Below are 12,972 nucleotides of genomic sequence, written 5' to 3'. Positions count from 1 at the left end.
AAGTATATAGATGCATTAATTAAATAAGAGATTTTGTGATATCCCATGATAGCTATGTCCGAACATGGATAACCTGATACTGCGCCTGCAACTAGCAACGCTATAAGAGGGGCTGAGCAAAGCGGTAACATAGCCAAACGACGGTATGCTGGGATGGTGGAAAAGGTTAGAGGCTTATCATGGCAATTTGGGAGGCTTGATAAACAAGTGGTAGGTAGCGCGACATAGCAATAGCATCGAGAAAACTAGCAAAGCAAAGATAGTAGTGATATCTAGGGTAACGGTCATCTTGCCTGAAATCCCGCTAGGAAGAAGACCGAATCCCTGAAGTAGATGAACCAATGTAGTCGAACGAATCCTCACAATTGCAACATTACCGGTACTACCGAGAAGAAGCACAACCAGAAAGAAGAAAACAACACAGTAAACCAACAAGCATAATCATGGCATGATGCACAATCAAGTATGATTCATGTCCGGTTTAATAAGGCATGGCATGGCAAAGTGTAACAAACAATACTTCAAATTAAGTGAAGCTCAATATGCAACGGGTTGCATATTGACGAAACACCACATTCGATTATTTAGTTCTCTCTCCTTTATGTACCCAACAATATTAAATATTGTTAAACATGGCAAGAGGTGAAGCATAACTAAACTAACTATTTAGGCAAGTTTAAATGAGGCCGGAAATAACAAACAACAATTTCAGAAAATCCCCATATGCATATGTCGAATTTGCTAGTATTCTGCCCTATACACAATTTTAGAGTTGTTAAACATGCAAAGTAATGACACCATGTTAATCTATGCATTTTCCACCCCATTTACATATAAAGTTTATTTAATTCGGAGCTACGGTTATTTAGTTATGAAATAAACCATTTTAACATGACATTTTGAGAAAAATAATGCAAACAACAACTTAAACATTTTTAACATGGATGAAAGCAACATATTATGAAACTAGATAAAATTCTAAGCATGTTACATATTTAGTTTGTTTTAATCCGATGCACGGTTATGAAGTTATCATATGCATGAACATGAGGGTGCAATATGTAAATATGCAGTTTTCCTGGAATAATTAGCAAATTCACAAAACTGGAAAAAACAAGATACGGCCCGCATCTGAATAGGAAGCCCAACAGAGGAAAAGGCCGGGGGCTGCTCACCCTGGGCCTTGGCGGAAGCAGGCCGGTTGGGGTGGGATCTGGGCCTTAGAGAGGAAGCGGGGCGCTAGAGGCAGGGTCAACGCGGGTAGGGAAGGCCTGTGCGGGACGAGCGAAGCCCCTCTGCTCGATGCAGAGAGAGCAGAGGCTGGCAGCGCTGGGACTTGACGAAGGCGGGGCATCTCCGGCAAGGCGAGGATGGGGCGGTGGAAGTTAGCGCAGCGGCGGAGCTTGATGCAGCGGCCATGGTGGTCTCTTGTGAGCGAAAGCAGAGAGAGGGAGAGGGACATCATGAGAAAGAGAGAGATAGATAAGCATGAGGGGAAAGGAGCAGGGCTGTCGGGCACTCATCTTTGGTGAGGTTCCGGCCGCCGGTGTCGGCCGGACGACGGGGCGGAATCGAGGGTGATGGGGAGCTGCTGGAGGAGCTCGGGCAGAGGCAGGGCCACAGGGTTGTGCTCACGCCTCAGGCACGCGAGGAGGCAGCTGCCTCGAGCGCGGCTTGCGGGGGCACGAACCCAGGCATGGGGAGGTGAAGCAGCGGTCTGGCGGCTTGAATTGGAGGCAGCGACGAGAGTTGAGGAGGCCAACGTCGTTCTTGGGCTTGGTGGCACGGCCCTTGCAGGAGAAACACGACGACGACACGGTTAGAGGTAGTAGCAGGAGCTAATGAGAAACAGAGAGGAGACGCGCTGAGGAGGACCTGCGGGTCGGAGCAGCTTGACGATGGGATCGCTTGCCGGCGTGGGGTGAGGGCGCGACGGAGGGGGTGCTGGAGGTGGTCATCCGAAGTGGAGCCGGTCATCGAGGCGAGGTCGAGCTCGAGGCCACGACGCAGAGGTTGGAGCCAAGGGGATCGAGGAGCTCCTCTCCTATGCGTTGGCGACTGGAGTGGAATCAGGAAGAAGGTGGAGGCTTGGCTGCGTGTGGGATTGGGTCCATGGGGAAAATGAGGAGGAGACCAGGTGGAGTGGGACTGAGATCCGGTGCCTTTATCAAGTGAAGTCACGCTGCAACTTTACCCTTCTAATCTCCATCCAATCCACATCCTACGGTCCAGATCACACAAGGGGAAAGGCTCTCAACACTTAGCAGTTTTCAGCATAGCAGCAAACATCAATACAGACTAGCTGCAAACAACGATGCAATGGCACTTGAACTCAGTTTTATTTGAACAGATTAAAATCCAAAAAATAAAGATCTACAGATACTCATGAGCAGACTATAAAACAAAATTTGGTCTAGTTATACAGTAGTGCATTATGCAATCAAAGTGGAATAAATCAATTGCAGTTGACACTAAATCCAGTAGAACTTGATATTAAAAGGCTGCAGCGCATAATGTCCGAATGCTACAGCAATAAGTGTCAATGTTGAGTAATAATCTACACAAAAGCAGGCCATTTTACTTATACATTTAGGCCAAAAGAGACTATCGCAACCCCCAAAATACTGTTGTTAGCACTGTCCAAAATACTACCTAACAACTTTGAAGATACTAGATCATATCATCATAAAGATATGATCGTCAACTCGTGAAGTTGTCAAGAGCTCGGTAAAGCTGTCAATTGTATCATATTCTTGACGCTTCTCACTACTTTCTTTCACCCGCACTTGCACTTCAGGTTGCAGACTATTGCCATTGTTCTCGACTTGCACTTGAGGCTGCACACTATTTTTTTTCTTTTGTTGTTGTTGTTGCTGCCAATGAAAATGAAAACTTATTTTGTTAGTACAGGAATGAATAACAACTCATATTACATACATACTACACCTTACCTTTGCTCCTTTTTTGTCATTGCCGCTGATTTAGTTGGCTTTCGTCCTTTGCGTAACTTATCAAACCAGGTTGGCTTTCTCCTCAAATTTTTAGATGAAACCTCCTTTTTCTTCAGTCGTGCAGAACTAAGCAAGTCATTGGCTTGCTGCACATTTGGAACAACATTTTCTTGGTCATTGGAACATGCATCAGTAGCACCGGTGGCTGATGCATTGAGTTTATCCTCTAGTTGTGGCCAAAGACAAGCAAGTGCATCTTCTAGCATCAAACGACATTCGAGAGAGTTGGCTATTTTATATGTCATATCATGAAATTTATGAGACATATCTTTGTACCAAAGTTGAGCTTCCAATTTTGGATTTTCTACCACTTTCCTTCCTTGCCTGTCATGTATACTTCCGTTGCGTGCTTCTCTAGTCCATCTCTTTAGGAGATAATGTGTTGGCAATGTCTTTACATTCATCAAATCAAGAACTTTCAAACTATGCCCACACAATATTCCAGCCCTATCGAACATTTGACAACTACATGAAGCGGTTTGGTTCAACGGATCACCAATCACTACGCGCTCCTCCTCCTCCTCATAGGTCAAATCACCATGCAACCTCCCAATAGCAACAGCAAATTGGTTCCATGGATCTTTCATATTCACTTTGGAAAGCTTCAAAAATAGTTGGAGTGTACACTTTGCTTGCTTGCACCAACATGGGTGTGCACATCTTGATTCTTGGCAATTTTTTTCTTGCCTCATATTCAGATTCCAATTCCTTTCTCCTTTTTACTGCAACCGTTCTCTCAAAATGCTTCAAGAATCGGACAATATGGAAATCAGATTTCAAATGGTTCTTCAATGCATTGTTGAAACTCTCACTTAGTTGTGTACTTCTCACTCCCAAACTGAAGACATCTCTCATATAACATTCAGCCCATTTTTCTTTCACCTTGTAGATGCTATCTAACCAAGTTTGCTTATGCACTTTATGTCTCATGTTGTCAAATGCTTCTTCAAATGCTGCCTTGTCCTCATAGCCATACATACAAGCACTAAAATCAAAGAGAATATGAGATTCCTCCTCCCCTTCATCTTCCTCTTCCACCTCCCCTTCATCTTTCTCATCATCCTTGACTGGAGATAAATGTTTGACATCATTCATCATAATGTGAAAGGTGCACAACCCGTGATATGATTCCGTGAATACTTTCTCTATAGCTTTTCCCATTGCTACATCTTGATCCGTATAAATAGTTCTAGGTTGTCGTCCATTATGCGCAGCTAGAAAAGTCTCAAATAGCCATATAAATGAGTCCTTCGTTTCATCAAACAGCAAGGCAACACCAAAAATAGTGGTTTCTCTGAACTAATTGAGCCCAAGAAAAACACCAAATGGCCTATACTATTTATTTGTGCCAAAAGTAGTGTCAAAAGTGACAACATCACCAAAATGCGCATAGTCAAGGATCATTTTAGCATCAGCCCCGAATATGTTGGTTATATCCTCCTCACAATCCAACTGTAGTGCATATTGGAATGATGGATTGTCAGCAATTTTTTCATGAAAATATTTCAACATACTTCCAGCTTGTCCAAAAGCCAACTCCCTCTGTCGCTTGGTTCGCAAATGATTTTTTTGGTCACGGCAAGTATATCCAAGGTTAATCGGTCCACCAACTTGACGAGAAGCAAACTCATGTGCAGCTTGTGGCATAATGCCGGAATCATCAGCGCTTTCAATTTCAAAAGCTTGTCGTTCTGAAATCTTTCTTTGGGATATCATCAAGTGGCGGGTTTGTAGCAATTGAAGCAAGTGGTTGTGTTCAAGCACAACCTCAGTTACTTCATAATTTCCGGCCTCTTGATCCAATTGGAAACACATATGAGCTTGGCAATTGGTTCTAGTTTCAGCTCTAAAACGCTTTGGTGCTGTCTCAGTTAGCCCTTTTCTTCGATGACCCTCATTGGAACAAACAAATCTGCATGAACCAACCTGACCATCAAGTCTGCTTTTGTTTGCGTATCTCCTTCTCACATCAAAGCCGGTGTGACCCCCATATGCATTCCAAAATGCCCAAGCCTCATCTACACTTCTGAACCTCATACCAACTTGAGGTATTCCCTTACCACTTTCTGCCATCCCACAACACTGAAAATTGTCAGGCGCAATAGAGTTCTCAATTTTTAGAGCAGAGCACTCATGCTAACTTCAGTTACTCACGCCTGGAAGAAGTTCAGTTAGTGACAATATTTGTATGCTAAAAAGTTCAGTTAAAAATTACTCAAATAAGTAAAATAAATCTGAACCAAAAAAATGCATTAGAGCCAGCTAGGCATGTTCCCTTTGCCTACAGGCTGCTCCTCTCTCACGCCTACTGGTCCTAGTCCTACATATTCATGTTCTAGACAGTCTTGAGGTACCATGTATTTAGGCACTCAACATATTCACTGGATGACTCAACCAAGAGCAAGCAGGTACTGGTATTCAGGCAAAAGTAGGAATTTAATTCAGGTATCAAGTTATCAACCAGAGTAACAGGGAAAAGATGTGCAACAATTGTTATAGATGAAATCCGTAGAAATTGTAGGACACGATGACAGTAAACCGTCATCCATGCACATCTTCCTAATTTAGTAATTCATATTCACTCAAAGTGATATTTGAAGTATGAACATTCTCAATGCAAGTATGAACAAGAAAACAAAAATTGGGCCTAAGACTAGAACGACTTATGCAGAACTTGCTTGCTCTCAGATAACTGCAGGAGTGATCATCCTCTGGGCAGTAATTGTAGATTCCAAGATTCCATCGCACTATGTACATGAACAAACATGTCCAGCAATAATGAAATTTAATATATGTATTTTCAGACAAAATGCTGGAGGCGTTTAAGTTTGCGAATGCCTACTGAGGTACATTTTCCTCCTGACACGCTAAACCAAAATCAAAGTGCCTAAGTATGGAACAAATATGTACTGGGGCAAAGACGAATCTCATCTGCAATTTCTGCAACGATTTCTGCAGCGATGGACCTGTAAATTACCTCTTATGCAGCGATGGACCTTGTCCTCCGCCGCGGCCGGCCCTCCTCTCCCACAACAACGGTGCGGCCCGCCCCTCCTCTCCTCCGGCGGCAGCCGCCCCTCCTCTCCCCAGCGACGGCGTGCACGCCCCTCCTCTCCCCAGCGACGGCGCGCACGCCCCTCCTCTCCCCAGCGACGGCGCGCCCGCCCCTCCTCTTCTCCGGCGGCGGCTGCCCCTCCTCTCCCCGAGCGACGGTGGCGTGACCTGCCCCTCCTCTCCTCCTCCGGTGGCGGCGCGACCAGCCCCTCCTCTCCTCCGGCGGCGCGGGAGTGTTCCGGACGAGGCGCTATAGCCCGCGAACCCCCAATTTCCTGCCCGCCCTTGCCCAAACTGATAACTGCTGAAGTTTTTGCCTATGTCTAACATACACCGTTGGATATGTTTTGGATGGAGATTAGAAGGGTAAAGTTGCAGCGTGACTTCACTTGATAAAGGCACTGGATCTCAGTCCGGTGGAGTGTGGCGGCGACACGAATGGGAAGGATGTGACAGTCTACCTAGATCCTAGGGTTGTCCACTATATATAGCAAGTGGATTTGAGTAGGGGTTGTTTGGTCCCTCCAATCTTAATCGGACGATCTGAGATAAATAGGTTAGGTAGTCCAATTAAGAAACCAAAGATGTTTTAGGGATGTTTGGGGATGATTCGGACCCAATGGTGACGACTAAGCAGTTCGGGTTCAGGGGCGAGTTTTGGACGCGCGTGAGGTTGTGAAGGGGTGGTCCATGACCGTGCAAAGAGATTAGGTGGTCAGACAAGAGGGACTCGAAAAAAACCTGGTTAGCCTCAGAAAGGACAATGAAGACAATGAGGAGATGCGACAACTACAAATAGATGCAGGCTTTGAAAAGATGCGGATGCAATGCGTATGATGCCATGATAAAATGTAACAAACAAATAAAACATGCACGATGAAACTCAAAATATATGGAAGGCGTTTAGAGCGTCGGTCTCAGGTCGTTACACATTACCAGACCATAAGGACGCAGACGGCGAACCGACCTCACCAAAAGAGGCCGAGTCCGAAAACGCTGCGACCTCGCCAACTAAAATCAGATCTACGTAGTAGAAAGGCCGAGGCGAACAGCAAAACACCTTGAAATTTTGCAAACAACAGGAAACAGAGGAAGGCGCTGAACCATACGCCCCGCAGCCGATTTGTCTACACAAGGCGATGTTCGCAAAAGTAGCAATGCACCGCACTCAACCACCACAATGGTGGAAAAATCCACGAAGCTCCCGAGCCCAGCAACCCATGAGGGCAACCCACCCCAATCCCAAGAGGATGAGCTTTGCGAGATCCTCAAGCCTGGGGCTGTGCGCCACACGCTATCAAAAGTAGCCGCAAAAAAGGAATAAGCAATGATAAACCGCACCAGGCGAGTATGGCATGGAGGCCATCAACAAAAGCCAGAGGCCGGTAATCGTGAGAATGACGAGGAAGCCACTAACGAAAACAACCCAACGGAGCGCCTTACAGCAGCGCTGGGCATACAAGAAGGGGTCATGTTGGTCAACAAGCTCGGAGCCGCACACGCTGACCCCAGAATCCTCGCCAACCTCATCGAAGTTGTTCACAGGACAACCGATCTCCAAGAGAAGCAAACACACCATGCAACGGGTGCCCATAGACCGCCCAATAATGACCTGACACCAAAAGGCTGGGAGGCAGGCAATGTCAAGAGGTACGACGAGACGCTATGCGCTGACGACCTCCAGCACACGATACAAGCCGTGAGTGCAAGAAGTTAGACGTTTCTGGCCGTATGCATCGCCCAGATGCAGAGGCCGGGAGTCATTCTCCTTTTCTAAAAAAAGGGGGATTCGTTCGCGGCCCCCTCAGCTTCCACCCAGATCTTCGGGTGTTGGGGAACGTAGTAATTTCAAAAAAATTCTACACACACGCAAGATCATGGTGATGCATAGCAACGAGAGAGAGAGTGTTGTCTACGTACCCTCGTAGACTGGAAGCGGAAGCGTTATAACAACGCGGTTGATGTAGTTGTACGTCTTCACGGCCCGACCGATCAAGCACCGAAACTACGGCACCTCCGAGTTCTAGCACACGTTCAGCTCGATGACGATTCCCGGACTCCGATCTAGCAGAATGTCGGGGAAGAGTTCCGTCAGCACGACGGCGTGGTGACGATCTTGATGTTCTACAGTCGCAAGGCTTCGCCTAAGCACCGCTACAATATTATCAAGGATTATGGTGTAGGGGGGCACCGCACACGGCTAAGAGATCAATGATCAATTGTTGTGTCCATGGGGTGCCCCCTGCCCCCGTATATAAAGGAGCAAGGGAGGGAAGCAGCCGACCTAGGAGGAGGGCGCGCCAAGGGGGGAGTCCTACTCCCACCGGGAGTAGGACTCCTCCTTCCCTTGTTGGAGTGGGAGAGAAGGAAAGAGGGGGAGAGGAACAAGGAAAAATGGGTTGCACCCCTTGTCCAATTCGGACCAGAGGGGGGGCGCGCGCCTCCTTCCTTTTGGCCTCTCTCCTCTATTCCCGTATGGCCCAATAAGGCTCATATACTCCCCGGGAGTTCCCGTAACTCTCCGGTACTCCGAAAATACCCGAATCACTCGGAACCTTTTTGATGTCCGAATATAGTCGTCCAATATATCGATCTTTACGTCTCGACCATTTCGAGACTCCTCGTCATGTCCCTGATCTCATCCGGGACTCCGAACTCCTTTGGTACATCAAAACTCATAAACTCATAATATAACTGTCATCGAAACCTTAAGCGTGCGGACCCTACGGGTTCGAGAACAATGTAGACATGACCGAGACACGTCTCCGGTCAATAACCAATAGCGGAACCTGGATGCTCATATTGGTTCCCACATATTTTACGAAGATCTTTACCGGTCAGACCGCATAACAACATACGTTGTTCCCTTTGTCATCGGTATGTTATTTGCCCGAGATTCGATCGTCGGTATCTCAATACCTAGTTCAATCTCGTTACCGGCAAGTCTCTTTACTTGTTCCATAATACATCATCCTGCAACTAACTCATTAGTTGCAATTCTTGCAAGGCTTAAGTGATGTGCATTACCGAGAGGGCCCAGAGATACCTCTCCGTCAATCGGAGTGAAAAATCCTAATCTCAAAATATGCCAACCCAACAAGTACCTTCGGAGACACCTATAGAGCACCTTTATAATCACCCAATTACGTTGTGACGTTTGGTAGCTCACAAAGTGTTCCTCCGGTAAACAAGAGTTGCATAATCTCATAGTCATAGGAACATGTATAAGTCATGAAGAAAGCAATAGCAACAAACTAAACGATCAAGTGCTATGCTAACGGAATGGGTCAAGTCAATCACATCATTCTCTAATGATGTGACCCCGTTAATCAAATGACAACTCATGTCTATGGCTAGGAAACTTAACCATGTTTAATTCAACGAGCTAGTCAAGTAGAGGCATACTAATGACATATTGTTTGTCTATGTATTCACATATGTATTATGTTTCCGGTTAATACAATTCTAGCATGAATAATAAACATTTACCATGATATAAGGAAATAAACAATAACTTTATTATTTCCTCTAGGGCATATTTCCTTCAGTCTCCCACTTGCACTAGAGTCAATAATCTAGTTCACATCGCCATGTGATTTAACATCAAAAGTTCACATCACCATGTGATTAACACCCATAGTTCACATCGACATGTGACCAACACCCAAAGGGTTTACTAGAGTCAATAATCTAGTTCACATCGCTATGTGATTAACACCCAAAGAGCACTAAGGTGTGATCATGTTTTGCTTGTGAGAGAAGTTTAGTCAACGGATCTGCCACATTCAGATCCATACGTATTTTGCAAATTTCTATGTCAATAATGCTCTGCACGGAGCTACTCTAGCTAATTGCTCCCACTTTCAATATGTATCCAGATTGAGACTTATAGTCATCTGGATCAGTGTCAAAACTTGCATCAACGTAATTCTTTACGATGAACCTTTTGTCACCTCCATACTCGAGAAACATATCCTTATTCCACTAAGGATAATTTTGACCAATGTCCAGTGATCTACTCCTAGATCACTATTGTACTCCCTTGCCAAACTCAGGGCAGGGTATACAATAGGTCTGGTACACAGCATGGCATACTTTATAGAACCTATGGCTAAGGCATAGGGAATGACTTTCATTCTCTCTCTATCTTCTGCCATGGTCGGGTTTTGAGTCTTATTCAACTTCACACCTTCGTAACATAGGCAAGAACTCCTTCTTTGACTGTTACATTTTGAACTACTTCAAAATCTTGTCAAGGTATGTACTCATTGAAAAACTTATCAAGCGTCTTGATCTATCTCTATAGATTTTGATGCTCAATATGTAAGCAGCTTCACCGAGGTCTTTCTTTGAAAAAAAACTCCTTTCAAACATTCCTTTATGCTTCGCAGAATAATTCTACATCATCTCCGATCAACAATAAGTCATACATATACTTATCAGAAATGTTGTAGTGCTCCCACTCACTTTCTCGTAAATACAGGCTTCACCGCAAGTCTATATAAACTATATGCTTTGTCCAACTTACCAAAGCGTATATTCCAACTCCGAGATGCTTGCACCAGTCCATAGATGGATCGCTGGAGCTTGCATATTTTGTTAGTACCTTTAGGATTGACAAAACCTTCTAGTTGCATCATATACAACTCTTCTTTAATAAATCCATTATGGAATGCAGTTTTGTTTATCCATTTGCGAGATTTCATAAAATGCGGCAATTGCTAACATGATTCGGACAGACTTAAGCATAGATACGAGTGAGAAACTCTCATCGTAGTCAACACCTTGAACTTGTCGAAAACCTTTTTGCGACAATTCTAGCTTTGTAGATAGTAACACTACTATCAGTGTCCGTCTTCCTCTTGAAGATCCATTTATTTTCTATGGCTTGCTGATCATCGGGCAAGTCAACCAAAGTCCACACTTTGTTCTCATACATGGATCCCATCTCAAATTTTATGGCCTCAAGCCATTTCACGGAATCTGGGCTCATCATTGCTTCCTCATAGTCCGTAGGCTCGTCATGGTCAAGTAACATGACCTCCAGAACAGGATTACCGTACCACTCTGGTGCGGATCTCACTCTGGTTTACCTACGAGGTTCGGTAGTAACTTGATCTAAAGTTACATGATCATCATCATTAGCTTCCTCACTAATTGGTGTAGTAGTCACAGGAATAGATTTTTGTGATGAACTACATTCCAATAAGGGAGAAGGTACAATTACCTTATCAAGTTCCACTTTCCTCCCACTCACTTCTTTCAAGAGAAACTCCTTCTCTAGAAAGGATCCATTCTCAGCAATGAATAACTTGCCTTCGGGTCTGTGATAGAAGGTTTACCCAACATTTTCTTTTGGGTATCCTATGAAGATTTACTTATCCGATTTGGGTTCGAGCTTATCATGTTGAAACTTTTTCACATAAGCATCGCAGTCCCAAACTTTAAGAAACGACAACTTAGGTTTCTCTCCAAACCACAGTTCATACGATGTCATCTCAACGGATTTAGATGGTGCCCTATTTAACATGAATGTAGTTGTCTCTAATGCATAACCCCAAAACGATAGTGGTAATCGGTAAGAGACATCATAGATCGCACCATATCTAATAAAGCACGGTTACATCGTTCGGACATACCATTACACTGTGGTGTTCCGGGTGGCGTGAGTAGTGAAACTATTTCACATTGTTTTAACTGAAGGCCAAACTCGTAACTCAAATATTTTACTTTTGCGATCATATCGTAGAAACTTTTATTTTTGTTACGATGATTCTCCATTTTTCTCTGAATTTTTTTGAACTTTTCAAATATTTCAAACTTGTGTTTCATCAAGTAGATATACTCATATCTGCTCAAATCATCTGTGAAGATCAGAAAATAATGATACCTGCCGCAAGCCTCAATATTCATCGGACCACATACATCAGTATGTATGATTTCCAACAAATCTATTGCTCGCTCCATTGTTCCGGAGAACGGAGTCTTAGTCATCTTGCCCATGAGGCACGATTCGCAAGCATCAACTGATTCATAATCAAGTGATTCCAAAAGCCCATCAGCATGGATTTTCTTCATGCGCTTTACAGCAATATGACCTAAACGGCAGTGCCACAAATAAGTTGCACTATCATTATTAACTTTGCATCTTTTGGCTTCAATATTATGAGAATGTGTATCACCATGATCGAGATCCAACAAATCATTTTCATTGGGTGTATGACCATAGAAGGTTTTATTCATGTAAACAGAACAACAATTTATTCTCTTACTTAAATGAATAACCGTATTGGAATAAACATGATCAAATCATATTCATGCTCAACACAAACACCAAATAACACTTATTTAGGTTCAACAATAATCCCGAAAGTATAGGGAGTGTGCGATGATGATCATATCAATCTTGGAACCACTTCCAACACACATCGTCACTTCACCCTTAACTAGTCTCTGTTCATTCTGAAACTCCCGTTTCAAGTTACTACTCTTAGCAACTGAACCAGTATCAAATACCGAGGGGTTGCTACGAACACTAGTAAAATACACATCAATAATCTGTATATCAAATATACCTTTGTTTGCTTTGCCATCCTTCTTATCCGCCAAATACTTAGGGTAGTTCCGCTTCCAGTGACTAGTCCCTTTGTAGTAGAAGCACTTAGTCTCAAGCTTAGGTCCAGACTTGGGTTTCTTCACTTGAGCAGCAACTTGTTTGCCGTTCTTCTTGAAGTTCCCCTTCTTCCCTTTGCCCTTTCTCTTGAAACTAGTGGTCTTGTCAACCATCGACACTTGATGTTTTTCTTGATTTCTACCTTCACCGATTTTTGCATCACGAAGAGCTTGGGAATCGTTTCCGTTATCCCTTGCATATTATAGTTCATCACGAAGTTCTAATAACTTGGTG

At 44.1% G+C, this 12,972-nt stretch overlaps 1 long non-coding RNA gene across 1 annotated transcript; it reads right to left on the bottom strand.

Moving 5' to 3' along the window:
• Window positions 1-2,529: 2,529 nt before the first annotated feature.
• On the bottom strand, window positions 2,530-6,072 carry LOC119328425. Its single transcript, XR_005158961.1, has 3 exons — window positions 5,989-6,072; window positions 2,952-5,167; window positions 2,530-2,873 (listed from the first exon to the last, which is right to left on the bottom strand). It is a non-coding gene; the product is annotated as an uncharacterized LOC119328425 (long non-coding RNA).
• Between the last annotated feature and the right edge of the window lie 6,900 nt (window positions 6,073-12,972).

Source organism: Triticum dicoccoides, chromosome 7A (assembly GCF_002162155.2).
Source record: "Triticum dicoccoides isolate Atlit2015 ecotype Zavitan chromosome 7A, WEW_v2.0, whole genome shotgun sequence".
In the NCBI taxonomy this organism is placed as follows: domain Eukaryota; kingdom Viridiplantae; phylum Streptophyta; class Magnoliopsida; order Poales; family Poaceae; genus Triticum; species Triticum dicoccoides.
Note: the sequence above shows the minus strand (reverse complement) of the source record. Positions and strands in the feature narration are given on the sequence as shown.